The sequence below is a fragment of the Felis catus genome, chromosome E3 (genome assembly GCF_018350175.1).
Source record: "Felis catus isolate Fca126 chromosome E3, F.catus_Fca126_mat1.0, whole genome shotgun sequence".
NCBI classification, from domain to species: Eukaryota; Metazoa; Chordata; class Mammalia; order Carnivora; family Felidae; genus Felis; species Felis catus.
The window spans coordinates 31,628,494-31,655,635 of NC_058383.1; the positions used below are offsets into that span (position 1 = coordinate 31,628,494).

The 27,142-nt window shown below is 50.1% G+C and overlaps 1 long non-coding RNA gene across 1 annotated transcript in view; it reads left to right on the forward strand.

The window, feature by feature from the left end:
• LOC111558263 overlaps positions 1 to 16,572 on the forward strand; it is a 72,305-nt gene extending 55,733 nt beyond the window's left edge. The window contains exons 3-8 of the long non-coding RNA XR_006590917.1: positions 6,819 to 7,676; positions 10,188 to 10,428; positions 10,598 to 10,777; positions 12,212 to 12,480; positions 15,091 to 15,939; positions 16,252 to 16,572. This is a non-coding gene — a long non-coding RNA (uncharacterized LOC111558263). The remainder of the gene's footprint in view (positions 1 to 6,818; positions 7,677 to 10,187; positions 10,429 to 10,597; positions 10,778 to 12,211; positions 12,481 to 15,090; positions 15,940 to 16,251) is intronic.
• Positions 16,573 to 27,142: the final 10,570 nt, after the last annotated feature.

The window sequence follows — 27,142 nt, forward strand, 5'->3', positions numbered from 1 at the left end:
CAAAAAGGCTTGGGGGAACATGCTCTAATTAGCTGCTGCTTTAATAGCTATTTCCAGGCGGTGGTGGGTGGGAGAGTTTTTATAGGCATGTCCTCTGGAGGTAGGGTTGCTAGCTTTAGCAACTAAAACCAGAGAATGTCCAGCTAAATTGGAAGGTCAGATAAACAACAGATAATTTTTAATGTAAATATAGCCCGTGAAACATTTGGGACATAATTCTGCAAAAAAAAAAATATTCATTGTTAATCCAACATTCAAATTTAACTGACTATCCTCTGTTTTTTTTCTGGTAACCATATCTGGGAGGTAGGATAACCCACAAATTTTGAGGCCCCTACCCCTTTGGCTTTTCCTTCCCGCTGCCTTATATTTAGTTGTGAGTACTGGGGGAGAGGGGCTCAGAGTATTTCAATCTGTATTGACATTGGTGATGTATGTCTTGCTGTGTCAACTTTGCTCACATACAAACTGGCCTCCAATTCACGTCCTCCCAGCTCCACCCAAGAGCGAGACCCCGGCCACAGGAGCCAGCTGTTCCTCCTTCTGGGACATCATGGGCCACTTCAAATGGTCGTACGGGTTGTACACAGTTCAACGCCATATTTGAAAATACGTCCCTCGGCAATTGTCCAGTGCACGACCTGCACAACCTGCACAACCCCATATAGCAACCCAGTTTGTATGTCTAGATTTTGACCACCAGGAGCTTGCTTTCTCTCATTTGCTCCTCCAATTAGGCCGCCCAAGGGACACCATCCCATTATCCCTAATTCTCTCCAACCAAGGACAACTCGGGCAATCTGGGAAGGCACTGTAGCAGTGTTTAGAAACAGTCGAGTGCCCAGGCTGTGCACAGAAGGGCTTTTGATTCTCAGCGCCGACCTGACATCTGCTGGAGGGGCACTCCCTTCCCGCTGCCCGGAGCGCGCAAAGAGCGGGATTAAAGATTTCCTGCCCGCCTGCCCGCCCTCCACATCCTTTCCCGCTCCTGGGCCTGGCCAACCCCCCAACCTAGGCATAATTTTAGAAACTTAATAGATGCTGTGCCGCACATTCTTGGCCTGGAGCCTGTGGGGGCAGTTCCTAAAAGAATACAGACATTTCTTTCTTAGGCCATGCCAATAGAGATCCTCTGTTTTCCCTGGGGACAGGTTTCTGAGGGGCCATTGTACACGGACAGGCCCCTCACACACTTGCTCCTTTGTGGGGTCCCCCACCACCCCATCCCACCCGGGCTGGATTATTTTGCAGGGCTCGTGCCAGCTCCTCTTCGCCTTTCCTGCGGCCCCCAAAGCTCCCAGGAGCAGTGGGGACGGGGGAGGGGATATGGCTTCCAGGGCCCCAAGTGGCGATGGCTGTGAAGATCCCTTTGCGCGTCGCTGAGGTCATTTGGTGTCTTGAAACTAAGTGACGGATGAGGGCCTCTGGGCCTGGGCAGGATTTTAGGATCCGGAGCTTGGACGACAGTGAAGGCTTTTGTTTCCTCTCCGAGCCGGGAAAGCCTTACGTGGTCTTTTCAGACTTCAAGGAATTGCCTCGTTCCTGGAACGGGCGTTCTCCAGGCTTCTGGAGTTCGAGGGAGCAGCGGGTGGGACGAGGCACAGCCGGAGGCTAGTGTCCTGTGGCTGATGTCTCTGCAGCACTTGTGTGCCAGCCTCTGGCTGCAAGCTTCTCCCTTTGTCTTGTCTTCCCTCAACCGTAGCAGATGGGCGACCTCTGATATACCCATTTTACAGATAAGGAAGCTGAGGCTCCAGGAGATAAAGTGCCCGTGGTCACGCGGCGAGAGAGCGGCACAGCCAACACCGAAGCCCGAATCCTCAACCGTGAGCGTGCCCCCACCTACCCAAGTCTTTTATCGCTTGTTTAAAGAGCGTCGCTGAGATACCGTTCATGTGCCATGCAAGTCCCCCGTTCAAGTGCACAGTGCCCTCCGTGGCTTTCAGTATCTCGAGCTGTGCAGCTCTCAGCGGTCAGTAGAGCCAGGCTGAGAATGCTCTCGTCATCTCGAAAAGCACCCCTTCCCCCTTCTCTGTCACCTCCAGTCCCCCTGCCCCCTCCTCTCCCCTGCCTTCTGTCCCTATGGATCTGCCCCTCCCGGACACCGCATGTAAATGGAATCAGACAAAATGCGGCCCGTTGTGTGTCCGGCTTCTGTCACGGAACATCGTCCGCATCGGGGCGTGTGTCAAGCTTTATTCCTTTTACGGCCGAGTAATGTCCCTGATGTGGACGGACCGCATGGTCATGGGTTTGTCCGTGGATGGACCCTTGAGTTGTTTCCACCTTTCGGTTATCGTTAATAGTGCTGCCATGAACGTTCCAGGCAGGTTTTCGGTTCTCTGGGGAGCCCCCGTTCCTAAGAAAGCTGTTCTGGTGCCTGCCGCTGTGCCTTTGTCTTGCCGGGACTCCCCTCCCTGGGCTTCCCCCCTGCCCAGTCAGGTCTGACCTGTGCCTCCGGCCCCAGCGCACATCCCTTTTCTCACAGTGGTCACTCTCTGTTCTTCTCAGCTTCCGTCAGAGGCAGGGAGGTTGCTCGGCCCTTGCGTCCTTTGCCCCGTTACCCTCTTGCTGTGTGATGTCGGGCTGCTCACTCAGCCTCTCTGGACCCCCGTGCCTTTATCTGTGAAATGAGGACCTAAGTCTGACCCTGTGGGGCTGCTGTGGGGGACGAGACGGTAAGAGCTCTGTGTGCTGGGAGCCTGGAGCGTTGAAGATGTGCCCTCTCCAGCCGGGGGTTCTTACCCGGCCCAAGTTCCAGCCCCAAGCAGGCCTCGGTTGTTGTCCTAAACCACCCCCGGCCTGCCTTCAAGGAGCAGTGTGAGAGTGCAGGTTTTTAACCGCGTGCAAGTTTACCGTCCAGACACATTTAGCCATGGGCCTCTTCCGTTGTCACAGCGGGGTGAGGGCTGCTCCTGGCATCTGGTAGATGGAGGCCAGGGCGGCTGCCAAGCATCCTTCGGGGCACAGGATGGCCCCCAACGGAGAAATATCCACCCAGCTCCACCTGCTAACAGCGCCTGATCGAACGATAGGATCGTCACTCCTTTTTCGTGTGCGCATTTATTTCTCGATCAAAATGCTTTTCGTTGACGCAGACGGACCCAGAACATCGCGTCAGTTTCAGGTTCTAGCCTGTGGAGGCGATACTTGTATATGTTGTGAAATGATCCCACGATAATTGCTACTGTGTAATTACTGTCACGCCACAGTCACAAAAACTTTTTCTTTTCTTTTGATGAATGCTCCGGATCTGCTCTCTTAGCAGTTGTCAAATACACACCTCGATAGTATTACTGAAACAGTTTTCTTTAATGTTTATTTATTTTTGAGAGACAGAGAGAGAGCACGAGTGGGGAAGGAGCAGAGAGGGAGAGGGAGGCACAGAATCCGAAGCAGGTTCCAGGCTCCGAGCCGGCAGCACAGAGCCCGACGCGGGGCTCGAGCTCACGGACCGCGAGATCATGACCTGAGCCGAAGTCGGCCGCTTAACATGACATTCTCGTGACTCATTCATTTTATAACTAGATGTTTGTACCTCTTGATCGTTTTCAACCATTCGGCCTCCTACCCGGCCCGCGGCCAGCCACCGCCAAGCTGTTCTCTGTTATCTGTGCGTTTTGTTTGGTTTTATTTGTTTGTCCTGTTTTTTAGATTACACATGTGAGTGAAATCATCCAGTGTTTGTCTTTCTCTGTCTGACTTACGTCACTTCGTGTGATGCCTTCAAGGTCCATCTGCGCTGTCGGAAATGGCCAGATTTCCTTCTGGGTAATGGCCGAGCAGTATTACTCTGTATATATTCACCACGTATTCTCTACCCATATATCCATCCGTGGACACTGAGGCTGTTTCCGTAGCTTGGCTGTTGCGAATAACGCTGCAGTGGGCACGAGAGTGCAGATATCTTCCCAAAGTAGCGTTTGTGTTTTCTTTGGGTCAATATCCAAGAACAGAATTGCAGGATCAGATGGCAGGTCTGGTTTTAATTTTTTGAGGAAACCTCCACACCGTTTTCCACGGTGGCTGTGCCGGTGTGCGTTCCCCCCAGCAGGGCACGAGGGTCCCCTTTCCTCCAGGTCCTCGCCAACACCTGCTGGCTCTTGTCTTTTTGATTCTAGCCACTCTGACAGGTGTGAAGTGGTATCTCCTGGTGGTTTTGATTTGCATTTCCCTGGTGATGGGTGGTGATGAGCCTCTTTTCGTGGGCCTGTTGCCCACCTGTCTGTTTTCTTTGGGAAAAAAAAGTTCCGATCCTCTGCCCGTTTTAAAATTGGATTGTTTGTTGTTTCGATATTGACTTGTATGAATTCTTATCTTTCTTTGCTTTGGATATTAATCCTTTACTGGGTATATGGTTTATAAATAGCTTCCTCCATTCCGTAGGCTGCCTTTTCGCTTTGTTAATTTTTTTTCTTCTTCTTTTTTTAATATTTATTCATTTTTGAGAGACAGAGAGAGACAGAGCACAAGCGGGGAAGGGGCAGAGAGAGAGGGAGAGGGAGACACAGAATCCAAAGCAGGCTCCAGGCTCTGAGCTGTCAGCACAGAGCCCGATGTGGGTCTCGAACTCACGGACCGCGAGATCGTGACCCGAGCTGGAGTCGGACGCCTAACCGACTGAGCCATCCAGGCGCCCCAATTTTTTTTTTCTATGCAGAAGACTTATAGTTAGATGTGGTCCCATCTGTTTGTTTTTGCTTTTGTTCACCTCGCCTTTGGGGTCGGCTCCAGGAAAAAAATCATCATCCAGAGCTACATCAAGGAGTTCACCACCTGTTTTCTTCTAGGAGTTTTATGGTTTCAGGTCTTATAGTTAAGTCTTGAATACATTTGGAGTTAATTTTTGTGCATGGTGTAAGAAAGCGGTCCAGTTTCACTCTTTTGCATGTGGCCGTCCAGTTTTCCCAGCGCTGTTTATTGAAGAGACTGTCCTTTACCCACTGTAAGTTCTTGCCTCCTTTGTCGTAAATTAACTGACCTTGTATGCGTGGGTGTTTTTCTGGGTTCTCCGTTCTGCTCTATTGATACTTCTGTCTGTCTCGATGCCAAGACCACAGTCCTGATTACTGTAGCTTTGTAGCATAATTTCAAATCAGGGAGTTTGATGCCTCTGGCTTTGATCTCAAGATTGCTTTGGCTGTTTGTGATCTTCCGCGGTTCCATACAAATGTTAGAGTTGTTTGTTCTATTTCCGCAAAAAATGCCGTTGGAATTTTGACAGGCATTGCATTGAATCTGTAGATTGCTTTGGGTAGTCTAGACATTTTAACAACGTTAATTCTTCCAACCTGTAAGTATGGAATATCTTACTGTTTATTTGTGTCTTCTTCTATTTCTTTCATCAATATCTTTCAGTTTTCAGTGTACCGGCTTTTCATCTCTTTGGTTATATTTTTTCCTAGGTATTTTATTCTTTTCTTTTAATGTTTATGTACTATTAAGAGACAGAGAGAGACAGAGCATGAGCCTGGGAGGGGCAGAGAGAGAAGGAGACACAGAATCTGAAGCAGAGTCCAGGCTCTGAGCTGTAGGCACAGAGCCCGATGTGGGGCTCAAACCCATGGACTGTGAGATCATGACCTGAGCCAAAGTCAGACGCTTAACCAACTGAGCCACCCAGGCACCCTGGTATGTTATTCTTTTTGATGCCATTCTAAATGGGATTGTTTTCTTAGTCACTCTTTCTGACAGGTTGTCATGACTATATAAAAATGCAGCCAACCTTTGCATATTGACTTTGTACCCTATAACTTTTTTGAATTTATTAGTTCTAATGGTTTTTTGTGGCGTCTTTAGGGTTTTCTGTGTATAAAATCATGTTGTCTACCTACCAATAGTGACAGGTTTACTTCTTCCTTTCCAAGTTGAATGCCCTTTATTTCTTTTACCTGCCTAATTGCTGTGGCTAGCATTTCTAATACTTTGTTGAATAAGCGTTGTGAGAGTGGCTATCCTTGTCTCTTTCCTGATCTTAAAGGAAGATCACCACTTCCTTTTCACCACTGAGTATGATAATAGCTGTGGGCTTTTCAGACATGCCTTTATTGTATTGCAGTATGTTCTGTTCATACCCACTTTGTTGAGAGTGTTTATCATAAACGGATGTTGAATCCTGTCAAGTGCTTTTTCTGCATCTATTGAGATGATACATGATTGTTCTCTTTCCTTTTGTTAACGTGGTGCATCGCGTTGATTGATTTGTGGATGTTGAACCATCTTTGCATCCTTGGAGTAAATCTCTGTATATATTTATTTATAAACTTGCCCTTCACCAAAATGGATTAGAAATAACTAGGGGTGCCTGGGTGGCTTACTCAGTTAAGCATCAGACTCTTGATTTCGGCTCAGGTCATGATCTCACGGTTTGTGAGTTCAAGCCCCGTATCAGGCTCTGTGTTGACAGCTGTGGAGCCTGCTTGGGATCCTCTCCCTCTCTCTCTCTCTCTGCCCCTCCCTCATTCCCTCTCTCTCTCTCTCTCTCTCTCTCTCTCAGAAAATAATAAATAAACTTAAAAAAGTAACTAACAAAGATAGCAACAAAACAATAGGATTTTTTTTTTTTAATGAGGAAACGGTCATAAAAAAATAGGAGAAAAGGAAAATAAAACATCACCCATGTTAAAGCACACTACTGCTTACAGAGCTGGAATGTACATGTGGTCTGAGCTTCCCAGTGGCCAGAGCAAAAAGGGAAACAATCAATTTCAAGATGTTCACCATTCCAAAATTGAAAACAAATTAAGAGTGCAAGGGAAGTCTGACTTTTCTGGATCTGAAGAACTCAAGGCTTTTCTCTTGTCTGCCTTTTATTACAGGGGCCACAGCAATGTGCTCAAGCTGACAGCACTGTCCTCAGCAGCAGCCCTACACAGTATTGAGTGCCACATTCTCCAAAGCAGGTCTGTGACCTAAAGCTGAGGCCAGCTCGGCAAAGGCAGCCCTTTTCTAAGCATCTAACCTGAGTCTGGTGGTTTACTTTCCTGACATGATGGCAGAAGACAAGGCCCCGTGCTTTAAGCAGTTCAGAACGCTGATGGGAACAGGGGCTCTGGATCCAGACCGCCTGGGGTCAGGATCCGGATTTTCTCCCCAGGTAACTGTGGGACCCTGGGCCTTTCACTGAAGCTTTCTGAATTCAGTTTCCCTATCCATCACGTGGGGCAGAGCTACTACTTACTTTACAGGGCTGATGGCAGAATGACATGAAATAATACGTACCCAAGGCTGAGCCCAATGCTGGCAAATGTAGATGCTTAATGCATATCAACTCTTGTTCTGTTCACGGAGGGTGCTTGGTAAATACTTTCGGAACCCCTGCATTTGGTACGCGTCGTGAAGGATTCAGCCTTCGGGGTGGGGCGTATGCTATGGGATCCAGACCCGCCCTGGAAAGCAGTGCAAGGAAGGTTTTGGGCTGTGGGACACCTGCAGCTTGACACGGTCAGTTATGACCCTGCTGTGTTCCTGCTGAAAACCTTCTCTGATTCCTCGTCGCAGGAGAGCAGCCTTCAAATGCTGTATCCCAGGCACGTGGGGCTCGTCCCTGACTCACCACCAACCTTTCCACTCTACACCCACCTGCATCCTATAGTAACTCCGGATGCCAGCCTGTCGTCAACTCACCAGGCCTTGCTCGTGCAGTGTCCTCTTCCCACGTCTGCCTCGCTCACGGAGTAAGACTTGCTCGAAGCATCGACCCCTTTATTGTTTTAAAGTGTTTAAAAGTTTATTTACTTATTTTGAGAGAGAGAGAGTGAGAGAGAGAGAATGAGTGGAGGAGGGACAGAGGATCTGAAGCAGGCTCTGTGCTGCCAGCCCCGATGTGGGGCTCGAACTCACGGACTGCGAGATCATGACCTGAGCAGAAGTGGGACGCTTAACCGACTGAGCCACCCAGGCGCCCCTCAGCCCCTTTAAAAAGTGTTGAATTTCCTACCCACTAGGGAACAGTGGTTTCTTCCTTGTATCCTCCCCAGGTATTCCCCTAAGTCTGCTGTCAGAATGCATATTCACTCACTCATTCATTCATTCATTGATTCGTTCACTCACTCACTCATTCACTCACTCACTCATTCATTCATTCATTCATTCACTCATTTATTCACTCATTCACAATTCTTTTACTTTCATTCACTCATTCATTCACTCATTCATTCATTCATTCACTCACTCACTTATTGATGCAATCCATCATTCATTCACCCATCGAGGACTGGGGAACTACCATGTGGCAGCCATTGTTCTAGGCACCGGGGTTGTAGCAGCGAGCAAAACAGACAAAATCCCTACCCTTGGGTTTCCGTGTCTCCAGCCCTCATACCAAGTAAGTGCTCAGTCACCCGCCCTAACAGAGTTCTCCAGCTCTGTCCCCTGCCTCCCTACCCCATGCCCTGGGTCCCAGGGACACTGCAACCTATTTCCCCAAATATATGTCCCACAGGCCCCCACCTCCTTGCCCTCGTTCCTCCGGCCTCAGAAGCCCCCCCGCCAAGGTCAGCCCCATTGTCATCCCTGCTTTTCAGAGAGGCTGCTGCAGAACCTATCTCGGGTCCCACAGCCAGTATGCCCCAGAGGAAGGACTCAGATCCTCCCCACTGCAGAGCTGGTGCGGGCAGCGGCCAGGCTCTCAGTGCTGCTGGGGCCTCTGACTCTGAAGGCCGCCCACGCTCCAACCCCTCGTGAGGGACCTAGGGTCGCGTTTGCAGAAGGGAGACAACTTTGAATGATTCCATGAAGCCCCAGGGCGGGGCTCAGCCAGCAGTCTGTTAAGATTAACAGAAATTAATCTTAACAAAAAGGAAGGCGCTCAATGATCTAGCGGGCCTGGGTTCGAATCCCAGCGTCACCACCTGCTGAGTTCTGTCACTGTTCTGAGGCTCAGTTTGCTCTTCTCTAGAATGGGCTTTACCTTTACGGTCTCTACCTGTTGGGTTATTATAAAGACTAAGGGAGATGCCATCGGTAAACGAACACACCAACAGAATCCAGGGATTGTCACCCATCGCGATTCTTGTTCATGATTATTATTGTTAATAGTACTTTGCTCATCAGCATTGTTCAAAATAAGAAGAGGGCTCAGCCACTAGCTTCAGGAGTTTACATTCAGCACTCTTGGCCTCACCTCCTCCAGGAAGCCCTCACTGACCACTTCCTGCCCATGCCCCTAGAACCTCTACATCCTTCCTTTGTACCCTTTTCCCACTGACCCTTACAAATACATTTCGTGGCCTCTTTAAGTCCTCCACCGGACTCAGACTTGCTCTTGGCTCTCACTTGTTCTCCAGGCCCTGCGATTAGTGACTGGCATCTTGTAACGATCAGTATTTATTTGTTGCGTGACCAAACGGAGAGAGGACAGTCTCAGATGTCCTTGTTCCTCCTTCTGGGGCCCAGAGGAGGACATTCCTGGGGTCCTCCTAGAGGAGACAGAGGTCAGGAATACCCCTGCAGGGCACCGATGTGGCTGAGGGTGCCCACGTGGGTGTCGGTCCATAAGAGGGATTGACTCCTGGCCTCAGAAGCTGTGCCCCTCGCCCATGTGTCTTCATGCTGCTAGGGAGCTTCTGGGAGAGGGTGAGGCCGGCCCGGCACAGCCTCCCCTACAGATCACAGCATCTGGCACAGTGAGCTTATGTCCTGGGCCCTCTTTACTTGCTCCTTCGGGCGTTACTCCTTGCTGTGCAGCCTGGGGCAGGTCGTTTCCCCTCTCTGTGCCTCAGCTGTGTCTTCTGTAAAATGGGCTCACAGGAAGCGTTTCCCCCTCAGCACGACTGTCAGGATTAGATGGGAACATCCGAGTTGCCCAGCTTGAGAACCGCTCCGAAAACGGGAGCTGCCCCTGGAAAATTCTTTAGCCTTATTTGTTCAACCCAGCGAGGATTTACAGAGCACCTACTATGTGCCAGACGAGCCGAATGCCAGGTCCTGGAGGCCCAGGGGGCAGGATCCTGTTTCAAAGAAGCCAGATTAAAAAAAAAAAAATGTTTATGAGACAGCTGGGGAAATGTAAACCCAGACTGGATGACATTGGATGGAATTCAGCAATGTGTTTTCTTTCTTTCTTTCTTTCTTTCTTTCTTTCTTTCTTTCTTTCTTTCTTTCTTTCTTTCTTTCTTTCTTTTTCTTTCTCTCTTTCTTTCTTTCTTCTTTTTCTCTTTCTTCTTTCTTTCTTTTTCTCTTTGCAGCACATTGTAGTTTCGTGGTTGTGTTTTTAAAAGGAATCCTCATCTTTTGAGAGCCTCAAACCAGCCTGTTTGCAGATGAAATGATCCGATGTCGGGGATCTGCTTCAAAGTCATGGCAGTCTCTAAGACGACAATGATCCCCCGGGACCAGCTTATTAAAAGCAAAAAAAAATCCAGCGGCAGAGGGGACGTGGGGGACCTGGATGAGATCTGTGAAGCCTCGGTGGATGCTGTGTGGGATGTGAGTTTTGCAAGGCTGCAATCCCTTAACTAAGTGGGTAATGGCACACCTTGCATGAGCGAGGCCCTAAGGAGAAGGTGGGGAGCAGGAGTCTGGGTCACAGGTCCCGGGGTCGTCTGGTCTTGATACTAACCGGTGGGAAAGCAGCAGCTTTTCATATTTTTTTTAGCTCTGAGAACCCCAGGCCCCGAGGAGGTCCGTGGGGGTCTCCGAAGGCAGAGCCGATGCTGAGCTGTACCCCCATCTGGACAACGGATGGCCCTGATCCTCTCTGCTCAGAAATGCCCAGTGCGACGGACGGATGTGTGTGTCCCCACCACCCTCCCCCGCCCCCCAGCAGGTCCACAAGGTGAAACCTCACCCCCGCGGGATGGTGTGAGAAGGTGGGGCTTTGGGGAGGCGACTGGGGGATGGGGGCGGAGCCCTCATGAATGGGATCAGTGCCCTGATGAAAGCGACCCCACGGAGCTCCCTGCCCGCTTGCGCCGTATGATGACATCCGGGTCATCGGCCACTGAATCGGCTGGCCCCTTGACCTGGGACATCCCAGTCTCCGGAACTGTGAGAAACACATCTGCGTTGTCTCTGAGCCGGTCCTACTGGGGCCTCCTGTCCTAGGAGCCCAAACCCTCCAAGACATGCAGCGTGACGTGCTCTGGGCCACATTCTTCATGCTCGCAACCTCCCGATGGGGCCCGCGGTGCACAAAGCGGCCCAGTGAGAGAACACACCCGCCTTCCCAGCCCTGGCTTCCAGATGGTGCCGGCCTGGCCTCCAGGTTTCCACGGTGGGGAAGGGATTGCCTCCCCGCCCTCTGGAGTCCTCGCGACCCGCCGGTTCCAGGCTCTGGCCTGGTGGCGGAGAGGGGAATGCTTTTTCCCGCCTTCCTCCGGGCTCCGTGACACAGGCGCCTGGGTCACAGATGTGTCCCGCAGGGAGACAAAGGTGGCGATGACCTAACCACCCCCACAGCGGGCAGTTCCTTGAAAAGGCGTGAGTCCCCAGCTCTTTCGGAAAGCCGCTCGGCGGAGTGTATCAGAGGCCTGGAAAGGTGGACGCTTCCCTCTCCAGCGATCAGGCTTCTGGGAATTTGCCCTAAGGAACTAATCCTAAAAAAAGAGAAAAGAAAAGACCACACACCCAGGGATATCTACCAAGGTGACAAGTACAATAGGAAATCATTGGGTGCGACCGGTAGATTGTCCCCCTTGTAGGCATTTTAAAAATGAAGCCAGGGAGGCTCTTTATGGAAAATATGGACTCTGTAATGCCAAACAGAAAACAGAAAACACAATGGCCGTTGCGGGGTGGGGGGCGCCTGTTCCGTTTTCGAAAATGAAGACTGACGTCTTAAGGCGAGTTTCCTTTTTGGATGGTCCCGTGGCTTTCTGGAGGGGAAGAGAAGGAGGAGTGGAAAAAACCCGGGGAGGCCCTGGAAACCCTCTGGGAGGGAGCGCCCCTCGGGACAGGGCTTTGGCCTTTTCCACATCAAGAACTAGTTGACAGTTCAGACAGCCCATCCTCTTTCCTGGAGACTGAGGCAGGCATGTTTATGTTTTCTAAAAGGTTTTAAAAGTTCTTTATGTTATTGCAAAAACCCAGCAATGCGTGCTCGTTGTTTAAAAAAAAAAAAAAAAAAAAAAAAAAGCACGGAATTGTATAAAGTAAGGCTGCTTCCCGGGGCCTCCTTCTCTTCAGAGGGGGCCACCTTGAGTCCTTTCTTTCTTTTCATTTTTTTCCGTTTCCAGGGTTTTCAAACTTTTTTTTTTTTTTTTTTTTTTAGCTCCCAGCCGCAGAGAAAAAATAGATTCTGCATTGTAACCCAGTAGACACGGATGCTGGCGTATAACTAAATAGAAGACTTATGCAATGCTACTTATTATAAGAAATGCCATCTGGGGTTGTCTCTTGGATGCTGTCCTTCCCCGTCCTGTCCTGTCTGCCCTGTCCTATCTCATCCCATCCCGTTCTGTTTAAAAGGCAAGGTGGCTGGTCATGACCTCGTCATATGGCTTCATGTCCCACCGCTTGGCGTGACCTTCGAGGAAGCAGGTACCATACGTGTTCCCGTTCGGTGTGCACTGCCCAGCCCCACCCCACCCCCTCCCTGCTCTACAGCTTGTCTTTCCCCCTGGAGGATTTCACAGCCCGATCTCTGTAACTGGACAGACGGGGCTGGGGCCATTTTGTCCTCGTAAATGGTGGCAGAGGAGTTTCCGCGCTTTTAACAGCCATTTGCATCGTCTCCACTCTGGGCTGTGGAGGCTCCGTGGGGTGACCCATCTGTGCCCAGCCACCGGGACATCTGTGCAGTGAGTGAGTTCTCAGTGCGGATCGCCCACAGGTCTGCAAGCAAGCGCCTCTCCAACATCTCCATGGCCGCCGGGATTGGCCCAGAGAGGGGCTCAGGGAGATACGGTGGGATCGTTTCCTCCCCCACAGCCCCCCAACCCCGGGCGCCCTGAGTCCGATGACTCTACAGGATTTCACTTCTGTTTCGTTCTCGCGATGCTGGGAACTACCTATGTGGGTCTGAGAAATGAGGCAGGGCTGCAGTCCACTTCTCCTTTCTGCTTCTTCGCTTCCTCTTTTGTCACTCGAGGGGACCCTCTTCAGCCCTGATGCCACAGCTGTCCCCTGCTGCTGGAGATTTCTGTCCAGGGGCCTTAGGGCCTTCGTGCCCTACTGACTTGGCTTGTCAGCTCCCAGGCGGGACAAGTTGGCTCCCTGCACAGAGGCGCACGATTTGGAATGGGCGGGGGCTTGGCTGCAGTGAATTAGAGTGAAAATTCGAGCAGTTCACATTAGAATTCATTCGTAGTCCTACCTTAGGTTCAAATCCCAGTTCTGACACCAGTGGCAAAAACCTTGAGTCTTGATTGCTTCCTCATTTATAGCATTTTAGAGAGGGGACAGCCAGTGCAAAGGCCCCGAGGCAGGGCTGTGCTAGAACAGCAGGGAGGCCTATTTGGCCGGAGCAGAGTGAGGTCGAGGGTGTCTGGAAATTGAGGGCAGAGAAGAACAGAGCTCAGATCGTATAGCATTCTGGAGGCCTTAGGGAGGGTCCTGACAGCACTCTGGATTGTGGGGAAACTGAGTCAGGAGCTCAGGTAGGGGGTGTTTGGTGATCTGTGTCCAGAGTTCATTTGTTTGAGCGGGACCGTTTTCTTATCACGGAGCTGTGTCTGCGGCCAGTGGATCAAAACTGATTCGAGAACAAGGGGAGGCACTCTCATGACTTGTGGGGTTTTTTTGTTTTGTTTTGTTTTAAATTTTTTTTAATGCTTATTTATTTTTGAGAGACAGAGAGAGACAGAGCACGAGCAGGGGAGGGGCAGAGAGACAGGCAGACACAGAATCCAAAGCGGGCTCCAGGCTCTGAGCTGGCAGCACAGAGCCCGACGCGGGGCTCGAACTCACAGACCGCGAGATCATGACCTGAGCCGAAGCCGGACGCTCAACCGACTGAGCCACCCGGGCGCCCCATGTGGGTTTTTGTGTTTGCTGGAAGGGGCGCTTAAGAACAATAGCAGGTCGGTAATAGCAGCTCTGAACCCCCGAAGCCTTCCTTTGTGCCGGCACCTTGCCACACTGCTTCCCTTCGTGACTTCTTCTCACTGTCATGGCCACATTGGGAGCTGGCAGGACAGCTGAGAGAGCGGGGGAGTCTGCAGGGAGGGGCCGGCTGAGGTCTTGCTCCTGGGAAGGAGCCAACAAGGAAACTTTGGCCCAGGCCTCGTGCCGGACTCAAGGCATCACCACTGCTCCGTTTCCTCAAACCGCCCACCAGCCCCCCCAACCCACCCCTGAGCCCTGGTCAGACCCTCTGGAGGTGGGGCAATTCCAGGCTTCCCCGGACCCACAAGCCCAGCCCCCGGCCTGCCCGTCTCCTTCTGGCCGGAGGGGAAACCAGCCTTGAACCAAGTTCTGCAGTTGAGGTCAGGCGCCCCGGAGCTGATGGACGAAAACTCGTGTTCAGGTTCAAATCCACAAAACGCAGAAAGAGCCCAGCGATGGTGAAAGTCGCAGACAAGGACGTCCCTTTGAAAGCCAGGTGGGGAGCCGTGGACAGACACATCCATTGCGTAGCTCTGGAGTGGAGGCCGGCAGAGGGGGCGGGGGCGGGCCGTGCAGGGGTGAGTGGAAGATAAATCCCAGAATCCCATTTATTTGACACATGGTCACAATGGTGCACCCACAGCAGAGTTTTCAGTGGGAACAGAAACAACTCTATGAGCAAGTATTACCATTTCCACTTGATACAGGTGACAGCTGAGGCCCAGAGAGTTTAAGCGAGTTGCCAAAGGCCGCCCAGCTGGTCACGGTGGCAGTGGCGTTTGAAACCCAGGCTGCCTGGCTCCATGCCTGTGTTTAGCCCCCATGTTGTGGAGAGCTTCTTGGAGCTTAGAGCCTTCCAGATCACTGAGAGCTTTCAGGCTAGGGCCTCAGAGCCTTTCCCCCCAGTATATTCTCCTACAAAGCCCCAACCCACAAAAGAGAAATAGGCAGGTCTGTATGAGCGGAAGCCAGCCCGTGCCCTCTCCAGTGTGAAAAGACAGTTCTGCCAGCTTCCTCCAGCCCAGCCCAAGTCCCCCTGCCTGTTCTTCCCGCACCATGGGCACCCACGGAAGCCCTGTGCCTCTTACGCCTCTGTCTCCACAGGTGGCCCAGATGCTGGAACCTCTCCGGACCTCAGTCTCCCCATCTCGAGAATATGAGGGTTTTTGCAAGGAGACAATGAGGTGACGAATGTACGAGTGCTTTGCCCAGGGCCTTGCAGCCAGCGGGGGCACAGTTGGTGTTTCCCATCACCACCACCACCACGGGCAAGCTTCTGGTCGCCTGGCCTCATTTCCCCATCTGCGTGTCTCAGCAGTAAGACTCGCTACTCCAAAGGGCTTCTTCAAGGATGAGTCATGTGATGTGTGCAGCAACCATGTTTTGAAAATGGAAAAGGTGTTATGGAAACATTAGTTACCAGAACTTGTTGTTATGAATAGCACAAACCAGCCAGTGGAGGCTATTTCTGGCTACCGAGTTCCTTCTTTGAAGATTAGCTTTTTTAAACAAGCAATTTGTATGTGTCCTGTAAATATCAGAAAAATGGCCGGGAACAAAAGGAGACAAAGAATCCCTACTCAGAGGCTCCCGTTGGCGGTGTCCTTTATCCCTGAGAAAGTGTCAAGGCATTTTCCCAGGGTGGGTGTGTGTGTGTGTGTGTGTGTGTGTGTACCTTTTCCCCCCTCTTTTAACAACAACAAAAAAATGGGATCGTTCTCTCCTGGCCGCTGTCATTTCTGATGTCTCAGAGCACAGCCCGAGGGCGGCTCTCCCTTTCTGTCTGCCCGTGTGATTCCGGGGCATCGGCGCATGTGTCTTCACGGCCCGGATCTCGTGCCGAGACTTTTTTGGGTTGAGCACAACAGCAGACTCTTCAGTGGGAACAGAAACAACCACGGATGTCATGAAAAGCCATGTGGCCCCCTTTGGCTGTGTCCTAACAGGGCATAGGTGAGTCCCTGCTTTACTTTTTTTTTTTTTTTTTAAATTGAAATAAAATGCACACCATACAGAATTTAAGATTTCAACTATTTAAATTTTTTTCTTTTTTTACAAAATGTTTATGTATTTATTTTGGGGGGGGCGGTTAGCGCACAAGTGAGGGAGAGGCAGAGAGAGAGAGGGAGACACAGAATCTGAAGTCAGCACAGAGCCTGACTCGGGGCTCGAACCCATGAACTGTGAGATCATGACCTGAGCTGATGTCAGACATTCAACTGACTGAGCCACCCAGGTGCCCCCCCATTTTTTTTTTTTTTTTAGAGAGAGAGTGCAAGTGAAGGAGAGGTGCAGGGGGATGGCCCTGGCATCACAACCTGAGCCAAAATCAAGAGTTGGATGTTCAACTGACTGAGCCACCCAGGAGCCCTAGTGTTTCAACTATTTTAAACTCTACGATTTCGTGGCATTTAGTACATCAAAATAGTGTGACCATCACCACAACCAGCTTCCAGAACATGTGTAGACAAACCCCATACCCATTAGAAGTCGCTCCCCACTCCTCCCAGCCCCAGGCCCCCACGACTCAGCCTTCTGCCACTGTAGATTTGCCTATTCTCGAAATAACCTACAAATGGAATCCTATGATATGGGACCTCGTGTGTCAGTCTTCTTTCAATGAGCACAATGTTTTCTTTTCTTTTTTTTTTTTTAATTTTTTTTAACGTTTATTTATTTTTGAGACAGAGCGTGAACAGGGGAGGGGCAGAGAGAGAGGGAGACATAGAATCTGAAACAGGCTCTAGGCTCTCAGCTGTCAGCACAGAGCCTGACGCGGGGCTCGAACTCACAGACCGTGAGATCATGACCTGAGCCGAAGTCGGACGCTTAACCAACTGAGCTACCCAGGCGCCCCGAGCACAATGTTTTCAAGGGTCATCCACATTGTAGCGTGGGCCTGTGCTTTCTTCCACTGTGTGCCCGAACGGTATTCCGCGTGTGGATGCACAACGTCTTGTTCACCCACTTATCAGTTGGTGGACATTTGGTCATTTCCACATTCTGACGGGGGGTGAATATTGCTGATAAGAACATTCCTCTGTACCTTTTTGTTTGAATGCCTGGTTTCAATCATTCTGTGTATATGTTTGGGGCCGGAACAGCAGCTGCGGTGTTATACATGGCCCCCAGCAACGTGTGAGAGTTTCAATTTCTTGACGTCCCTCCCAACCCTTGTTATTTTCCATTGAAAAAAAAGAAAAAAAAATTTTTATGGCCACCACAGCGGGTACGAAGCGGTATCTCATTGTGGTTTTGATTTGCATTTCCCCGATGACTAACGATGTGGAGCATTTTTTTTTTTTTTTCAGCTGATTCTTGGCTGCTCGTGTATCTTCTTTGCAGAAATGTCTACTCAGGTCCTTTGCCTACTTTTACTATAACTCACTTTTAGTTTTCATGGGAAAATGTGCATGACGGTAAAATATACCCTTTTAACCATTTCTTAGCATACAGTTCAATGGCACAAAGTGCTCACAGCGTTGGGCAGCTGTTAGCACCATCCAGCTCCAGAATATTACAAAAAAGACCCTTTTAAAAAGGCACCGAGATTCCCCCCCATACACCCCCAGCCCCCAGAAAGGCACAGCCCTCCCCCGTTATCAACAGTCCGCACCAGAGTGGGACATAACACTTGCCTGCAAAGGCAGCTGAGATGTTGATAGACATCACACCGATCTGTACCTCAGTTTGGGGAGTCTTGCCGCCTGTGATGGTTGTTAGCCTCAATGTCAAGTTGGCTAGGCCATAGTGGCCAGTAATTCAAGTACACACTAATCTAGGTCTTGCTGTGAAGGTATTTTTGGAAGGGGTTAACTTCTACAACACGTTTTTGTTGTTTTTTTTTAAAGGGAAGTGCAGGTTAGTTTATTTTTCTGTACATTTCTCATTTTCTTTATTATTTTGCATTATATTACAGTATTGTAATCATTTTTATATGAATATTTTTGGGTTGTGGAATGAATCATCCGAGTTTCCATTATTTCTTGTGGGGAAATTCACTTTGATATACAAGTGCTTTGGATTACAAGCGTGTTTCAGGAATGAATTATGCTCGCAATCCAAAGTCTTGCTGTACTTGAAACAGTGCAATGAGTGAATCATGTTCCATACAACAAGTTTTGAGTAAAGGAGATTATTTTGGTAATTTGGGCCTCATCCAATCAGTTAAAAGGCCTTAAGAGCAAAACTTAAGTTTTCTGGAGAAAGGATTACACCTGTGGACCAAAGCTTCTACTCCTGCCTGAGGGCTTCACCTTTCTCTTTCTCTCTCTCTCTCTCTCTCTCTCTCTCTCTCTCTCTCTCTCTCTCTCTCTCTCTCCCTCTCTCCATTCATTCATCCTATTCTATCTACCTGCCTACATACCTATCCATCCTATCTATCTGCCTATCTGCCTCCCTATCTATCTTATCCTATCCTATCCTTCCATCCATCCTATCCTTCCTACCTATCTACCTACTTATCCATCCCATCTATCTGTCCATCTATCTATCTACCTACCTATCTATCCCTCCCTCCCTCCCTTCCTTCCTTCCTTCCTTCCTTCCTTCCTTCCTTCCTTCCTTCCTTCCTTCCTTCCTTCCCATCCTATCTACCTACCTACCTACCTACCTACCTACCTACCTATGCTATCTATCTATCTATCTATCTATCTATCTATCATCTATCACTGTTTATCCGTCCATCAACCACACCCACCCATCCTATCTGTCTGTCTGTCCATCTAGCCTATCCTTTCCTTCCTTCCTACCTACCTACTTATCCATCCCATCTATCTATCTGTCCATCCTATCTATCTACCTATCTTTTCCTTCCTTCCTTCCTTCCCATCCCATCTATCTACCTACCTACCTACCTATTCTATCTATCTATCTATCTATCTATCTATCATCTATCTGTCTCTTTATCCATCCATCAGCCACACCCACCCATCCTGTCTATCCATCCAGCCTATCCTTTCCTTCCTTCCTACCTACCTACTTGTCCATCCCATCTATCTATCTATCTGTCCATCCTATCTATCCCTTCCTTCCTTCCTTCCTTCCTTCCTTCCTTCCTTCCTTCCTTCCTTCCTTCCTTCCTTCTTCCTTCCTTCCCATCCTATCTATCTATCCATCCACCCATCTATCATCTCCTTCCAGTACTGTTTCTCTGAGAGAACTCTGACTGATATACTACACGAATGTCTTTCCATTTCATTGAGGTCTTTAATTTCTTCAACAATATTTTGTAGTTTTCACCGTATAAGTCAGACTTTCTTAAATTATTTTCTGATTTTCATTGTTGTGTCATTCCTTACTAGTGTACAGAAATGCAACTGATTTTTGTATGTTGATCTGGTACCCTGCCACCTCGCTGACCTTGTTGATTCGCACTGATGATGTTTTGTGGATTCCTTAAGATGTTCTCTGTGTAAGATCATGTTGTCTGTGAACTGAGATAGTTCCTACTTCTTCCTTTCCATTCTGGATGCTTTTTACTTCTTTTTCTCGTATTATTGTCTTGGCTAGCACTTCTGGTACAATGTTGAGTAGAAGTGGCAAAAGTGCTTGTTCCTGATCTCGGCGGGGGGGGGGGGGGAAACATCCAGTCTTTCACCATGGAGGATGTTGGTCACAGTAGATGCTCTTTATCAGGTTGTGGAATGTTTCCTTCTATTTCTGCCCTGTTGAGTATTTTTCTCGTGAAAAGATGTTGGAGTTTTGTCAAATGCTTTTTCTGTGTCTATTGAGATGATCGTGTGTCTGGGTTACTTTCCTTCGCTTCTCAGAAGCACTGGGTTAGAAATTCAATCTCTATGGTTTCTTGGGGATTGAAAAAAAGAGTCACAGTTTTACAGCCCTCCCCATAAATAATCGCTAGCTCACAGGTGCAGTTAAGTGTTTAGGACATCTGAAGAAAAAAAACAAACAAAGCCAGCTCCCGTGATGCTCAGCTGTTGAAGGAGAAAAAGGAATGACGTGGTAGCGTTGAGTAAAAGACAGAAGTAATTCAGATGTGCGATTACTTTTCCCTCTGCAGAAAAAGAAGGAAAGAAAGAGGTGGGGGATAGGGGAAAGGAAAGGAAAGGAGAGGAGAGGAGAGGGGAGGGGAGGGGAGGGGAGGGGAGGAGAGGGGGAAAGCATTCACACAGGCTGTTTCTTGAACATTTTGCTCTGACAGAGTTTCTGTAGGGCTTGTATCTTGCTAGTGACAGTCCGTGATACTCTGGTTTTATGTCAGGACAACATGCCTCTTTGCCCACCTTGAAAATGGAGAATGTCAGAGGCTGGGCTTATTCCAGCTTCCTCAATAGTTTTAAAATAAAAGATTGGCCTCACTAATAACCTTTCCCTGGCGATTACTCACAGTTGGGAGGACTTTGAAATCCCCTCCCCCAATTGAGTAATACCTTTCATGGCTGGTAGTGGCTGGGTCCATATGGTAAAAGGTGGTGAGAGCTTTGAACAGGGGCAGAGAGGACAGTTTGCTCTGGGACTTTGGACAAGTCATTCTACCTGTCTGGGTCTCAGTGTCTCTGGGGTCTTTGTGTGAAGGCAGAGGATCCCGTCACCGGAAGAGTCTTAGGATCCAGTAGGATCCAAATCTATGAATCCCTGGAGGGACTCAGAGGCTCTCCGCCCAAGTGGCGTTTCTCTAGATGGCCGCATCAGGGTTCCTCCCATTTCCAAGACTGTGTACTCTGAAAGCCACACAAGCTCCTTAATGGCTTGTAATGACTTCTCCCAGAACCCTGCTGGATCAGGGCTGCGGTTACGACCTCACCAGGCAAATGGGGCTCTTAGCGGATAGGCAGGCAGCACCCATTTAGGGGCAGAGGACTGAGTGGATGTTGAAACAGGAGATATTGATTTGCAGATTCTAGGGGCAGGGGCACCTGGGTGTTTCAGGCCATGATCTCATGGTTCATGAGTCTCAGCCCCAGATGGGCCTCCCTGCTGTCAGCACAGAGCCCACTTCAGATCCTCTGTCTTCCTCTTCTTGCTCACGCGCATGCTCTCTCTCTCTCTCAAAAATAAATTTCAAGATTAAAAAAAAAGAGAGAGAGAGAGATTTTAGTGATGGAATAAGAAAGTACCTAGGGGGCGTGGACCTCCCTGGGGACATAGAAGGTAGTAAGACAGGATATTGGTTTTATTTAACACCTAACCTGTACTAAACCCTTTGCTTGCAAGATCTCAATGCATTCTTAGAAGATATATGCGACAGGTGCTGTTAATGCCTATTTTACAGACAGGAAACTGAGGCCCAGAGTGGGTGACGTTTCCAAAGGCACACGGTGTATCTCGGGCTATCTGGATGCGTCTGAAGGTACGGAACTCAGTTACGGGTAGAGTAAGGGCTACTCTACTGAGAGCAGGGAACCCTGAACCTGGGACTCAGAAGTTGGTGGTCCACCTTGTCTGAGGGTGGGAGGGGTTAGGAATGCCAGAGATGGGGGGGACCTAGGGGAATGGGGAGAGCAGGATGCGGAAATCAGGAGGGGAGGGGGATCGACGTGCAGGGGCAGAATCCGCAGTGGGGGAAGGGGGACAGGATGGGGAGACTGGGGGCCCCCCCCCCGAGGTCATCGCGAGGAGCCTCGGCAGAACCTAGGGGATCGAGGGAGTGAGCGGGGTCGGGGTGCACTCTGGGGATGTTCCGCTGGACGGAAGGGACGGGCAGAACCCGGAGGGGGGGGGACAGCCTCGGGCACGTTCCAGGCCGCACTGGGCGGGGTGGGTCGGTGCGCGGGCTGAAGGGGGAGCCGGAAGCCTGAGCCGCCCCGCCCCGGCCCCGCCCCCGGCCCCGGCCCGGCCCCGCCCCACCCCGGCCCGGCCGCCCGCCTGCGCGGCTCGCTCAGACCTCCCGGCTCGACTGGCTGCGCGGGCGGCGGTGAGTGTGGCGCGGGCGCGGGCGCGGGCGGGGGGCGCGGCGGCCCGGGAGGGAGCGGGGCTCGGCGGCGCGAGCACTGGTCCGGGGCTCGGGAGCAGCCGAGGCCGGGAGACCCGGGGCATCGCGCCGGTCGCGGGGCGGCGGGGGCTCCGGCGGGCCCCGGGGGTCGAGGCGGGGTGGAGGGCGTAGGGGACCGGGCGAGATCTGGCGCGCGGGGCCCGCCCGGGGCCGGGTGTCCAGCCTCCCGGCGCTTGTCCCGGCCGTGGGACAGGCCGGGTTCCGTCCCTGCCCCGACGAGTGGGCCCAGCGCCAGCGCTGGGGTCGTCCGAAACAATTTCCGGACGCCGGTCCCGGAAAGTCGGCTTTTAGGGGCCGCGGCATCGGCGCTTTTTGCCTCTGCCACTGTCAGCGCGTGCCTTTGTTGTGGACACCTGGGGGCCGAGGGAGCCCCCGAGAGGCGAAAATCCGGACACCGTGAGAAGGGAGCCTTGGCCCTGGCCAAACCCCTTCCCCGCGGGTTAAGGTGGGCACCCGGTCAGCTCAGGGATGAGCCCCGACAGACCCACCTACTGGCGGTGCCCGATGCGTGCTGGTGGCTCCGGCTGGGGAACTTGTGGCGGAGGTGGACATCACCCCTCTTGACCAAGCTAGCCAGGTGGCCTCCTCCCCTCTGCTCTCCAGGTCAGTATGGATCTGGGCAGTGGTGTTGGTCAAGGTCAGGGGATGGGGAAATGGGCCCATTCTAGAAAGGCCGAGCATTCCAGGGCTCAGGCCAGTTGGACCTTCACTAGTTTTCTGATCACTTTTGTGCTTCCGATTCGTGGGGCTGATGTCATTACCTGCTGGACTGAGCTTGCTGGCTGGTTGGGAAATCCAGTTTCTGGAAGTCAAGGGCCTTCCCTTACCCCATCAGGTTAGACTGTCCCAGGAGCCCTCCCCAGGGGGTACAAACCCTGGCCTTGGCCTGGGGGGCTGGTGCTGATTCAGGGGCAGCCTGGAAGGCGGGTTGGCCCTGCAGTTTCCCCCGGGGGCCCTTTTTAAGCAAGGGCATGGTTTGCATGATTGTATGCTTGACTGCCTCCCTTGCTTGCTTACCTTCCTGTCCCCACCCGCAGCCTTCTAGGGTGGTTCTTTTAAAGTAGGACTAACCTGGATTCCATTGTAAAGAGAGGCATGAGCTGGTATCTGGGACTCCACGACCGTGTTTGGTTTTCTCATAGTTGGATCAGACTCTGGAGAGCAGGTGACCTGTTCTACCTGCATGAAGTAACACCCATGCTGTACTTGGCTTACCGCTCAGCCAGCCTTTGTGTGGGATCAAAAAGTGCACCAGCCTCTCTAAGAAACATTAATTGTAGATCTACTAGAGAGAGGCCCGTCTTCTGTCTTTCCTGTTACTTTAAGGCATTAATAATAGATGCTTTTGTTCACATTTGAAAAAGTATCCTTGTAATGTTTTTGCGGATTACGTGACTGGGTGATTGATCTGAAACAGGATCAATTTCTTAGGTCTCTAAAATACTAGATACTTCGGTGAGTGTACCTCCCTTTACTCCTTCAGTCTCTTTTATGGGCTGGTTGTGAAGAAACAAAGTGCCACCCTTGCCCTTTAAAGGACTTGGAAGAAATGGCTCCTGGTCCTGAAGGATTTACGCTGTGGGTTAAAAGTGGAAACACATGCAGGTGAAAAAGTCAGTGCTCTCTAATGCCTGGAAGGAGCTTGAGGGGAGTGGAAAGGAGGGAGGTGTGAGCAAGAGGCGAATAGCCACTGTGGGTTTAGTAGCAAAGCCAAGGCCTGAGCATATGTGGACACGTGGGGGGACATATGGAAGCAGCAGAAGGATCTCAGCAAAGTTTCAGAGGAGGCACAGACAAGACGAGGGTTGGGTCGGAAAAGGGGAACCACTGGGAGGGAAGGAGCCAGAAGGCATTTCCGGCCTAAGTTAATTTTCAAGGAGCTAAGCAGCACATCCTCTTGCTGTTAATTAACCGCAATGCCACTGTGAGAATGGGCTGGTGCCCATCTGGGACTTAAAATTCTGCTGCCAACCATGAATCAACCCAGAGCTGCAGTGATGGTTGGAAGAAAGGAGATTCATGAGAGGGAGTCCTAGAGTCCGGGCACTGCAACTTGTGTTGTATTTGTTTTTGCTTTTATTGCAATGAAAACAGCCCAGTGGGTGAGTGTGGACGTGTTTATGATGTCCTTGGTGCCCATTTGGCCTGCCATAGTCCGTTCTGAGCTCGACGGGTGTTTGCTTAACCTTAAAATTGTTACTTGAGCTCCAAGTGGTACTTTCCTGGGTCCACACAATGTCTTATTATTCGAATCTTTGTATTCTGGGCCGCCGTGATAACACTCCCTTGGTTAATGTAGTCGTCCCTGCGTGCAAGTTATTTCAGTAGAAGAACTGTGTGTGATTTCGCAGGCTTTAAGATACAGACAGAGGGGCGCCTGGCTGGCTCAGCCGGTGGAGCCTGCGACTCTTGATCTCGGAGTTGTGAGTTCGAGTCCCATGTTGGGTGTAGAGATTACTTAAAAATAAAATCTTTAAAAAAAAAAAAAAGACGCAGACAGAAGAAAGGAAATATATAGAGGGTATCTGCTTGGTGGTTCCCTGCTTCCCTGTAGTGGGTGGGAAATTAATTCACCAGGATCCTAAAGGCTCAAGGCACTGTGTCCTTTATGTCTTCCTTCCTTATAGGCGTTAACTTTCGAGAAAGGAACAGCCAAAGAATTTCAGCTGCTTAGTTCAGGGAACTTTAGAATTGTCAGTGTTCCTGGAATAAATTTAAGAGCTTATCATTCACTTTTGCCTTAACCTTGAGTGCAGGGAGGTTATTTGTAGAGGATGCAGTGATATTTCTGAAAGTTATGTAAAAAATAACAATATTGCAGAAAGTGTGGAAGTTAAAGAAGATCGGGGACGATCTCAGCCTGTGAACCAAACAGCTAGGCTCAGTTTACCTTGTTGCACGGCTTGGTCTGTTATCATGGAGACTGTTTTTTGTGTTTTTTTTTCTGAAGCTGTAATCAGGGTCCGTTACAATTTTGTATCCCGATGCAGTCGTGTTTGTGTTCTCGTGCCGTTTCATCAAAACTCATCATTCCCGTGGAAACTTGGGGATGTGGTTTCACCAGGAATCCAGAGGGAAGTTCCCCTCTCCCGATTGTGGGGGGCGGGGGGCGGGGAGGGAGGAGAAGCCCACCCCCCCAGTGGAAGGATTTTTCCATCCCGCGAATCACTGTAATTTGTACTTATGCCATATTTGAACCTGGCCTTCAGATTGTAGTAACTTTATCTTTGATTTGTGGGACGTGTCCCCCTGTAGAAACAGACTGAGTCCAGAGGATGGCAGTTGAACATATTTCTCTGAAATCTTTCCTATGAGCCTGAATTTGTTTGAGGTCACATAGCCTAAGAACTGTCGTACAGGGTCCTCGCTTCGTCTTCTGAAGAAGGCAGGAGATCCCGTTCTCTCCTTTTGTCGGAATTCCTCCCCTGTGGTAATTCAGAGTTTAGGAAGCCCCGTTCGCCTTGGACATCTTTTCCGGAAGCGTAGGCAGGTTAAATTCCGTTCTAACAAAACCGGCCTTTTGCAGAATCTGTATTTTCAAGACTGCTAACTAGTCTCAGTTTAAGAATTTGGAGCACTATTCGATTCACTACATGTACGAGTCCGGTAGTTCCTTAGAGTTTTTATAATCAGGTTTCACTTAATGTTTGCATTCTTGTTAGAGAACATTTTTCTCCAGAGATCGCAAAAGACCCGATCTTTTTGGACTTGCCAGCTGGCTCTCCACCTGTGTACCGACAGGGGCTGTTTTCTTAGATGTCCGTCCTGACATGAGTGCCCCCCGCTTTTATTTTTTGGCTTAAGGAATTCCCCCCCCCCCCATCATTTCAGTGTGGCGAATATTCCAATCGGAGCTGGTCTCTGGGTTCCTTTTCTGGGGCTGGACGGTGGGGACAGGCTGTAGAATTGAATAATCTTCCTTTTCTCTCCTTGAAAGAACTGATTTTAGAAGGAGGATTCGGTTGGTGATTAAAAAACAAACAAACTCCTTTATCTTCTCCCTGAAGGCCTTGCCCTTTTCCATGTTGATCTGATGTATTTTTAGAAGAGTTTATTGCCCACATGTGTTTAAAACCGCTTTGTGAGAGTTTGGAAATCTGATGTTTTAAGGGAGGGGTACAGATGTGTGGCCAGGCGTCCTTGTACATCCAGCTGAGGGGTTTTGGAGAGTCCCCAAACCTCGGGATCTGGACATTTGCTTACATTTGGGCATCTCTCTCTCTCTCTCTCTGTCTACCTCCCTCCCTCTGTCTTTTCTCTTTCCTCCTTTTGCCTGCTTGCTTGCTTGCTTGCTTGCTTGCTTGCTTTCTTGCTTTCTTGCTTTCTTTCTTTCTTTCTTTCTTTCTTTCTTTCCTCCTCTCCCTCTCCCTCTCTCTCCCCCCTCCCCCTCCTTCCCTCCCTCCCTCCCTCTCTCTCCCTTCCTTCTTTCCTTCCTTCCTTCCTTCCTTCCTTCCTTCCTTCCTTCCTTCCTTCTTTCCTTCCTTCCTTTCTTCCCTTCCCTTCCCTTCCCTTCCCTTCCCTTCCCTTCCCTTCCCTTCCCTTCCCTCCTCTCTCCCTCTCCCTCTCTTCTCTCCCACCCCCTTCCTTTCTTCTTCTTTTTTTTTTTCTTTTCCTCTCTTTCTCTTTCTTTCCTTTCTCCTCCCCATTTAGAAATATTAGAAACCCTGGTCACAGAAACCGGCTCCCACGTAACGTTTTGCATTTCACCAAAATACACTTTAAAAAATTACTTTCTTTTTTTTTTTTAATTTTTTTAATGTTTATTTACTTTTGACAGAGAGAGACAGAGCAAGAGTGGGGGAGGGGCAGAGAGGGGGAGACACAGACTCCGAAGCAGGCTCCAGGCTCTGAGCTGTCAGCACAGAGCACCACGCGGGACTCAAACTCAGGGACCGTGAGATCACGACCTGAGCCAAAGCTGGACGCTCAACTGACTGAGCCACCCAGGCGCCCCCCAAAATTACTTTCTTTAAAAAAAACACACAGAACCCTTTTTAAAACAAAAAACTTGTTTTTTAAAATTTGAATTGAATGCCTTTGGGCAAGGCCTGCTTGCCCCAGTTCACCCTGTGGTTCAGTTTTAGGCCTATAGGAGAGTTGCAGTTAGTATAGGGGGTTCCCCGGGGACCCCTCGCCTGGTTTCCCCCGTTGTTTACAATGTCCTTTGTCATCCCCACGGTACCTCTGTCAAACCAAGGAGAT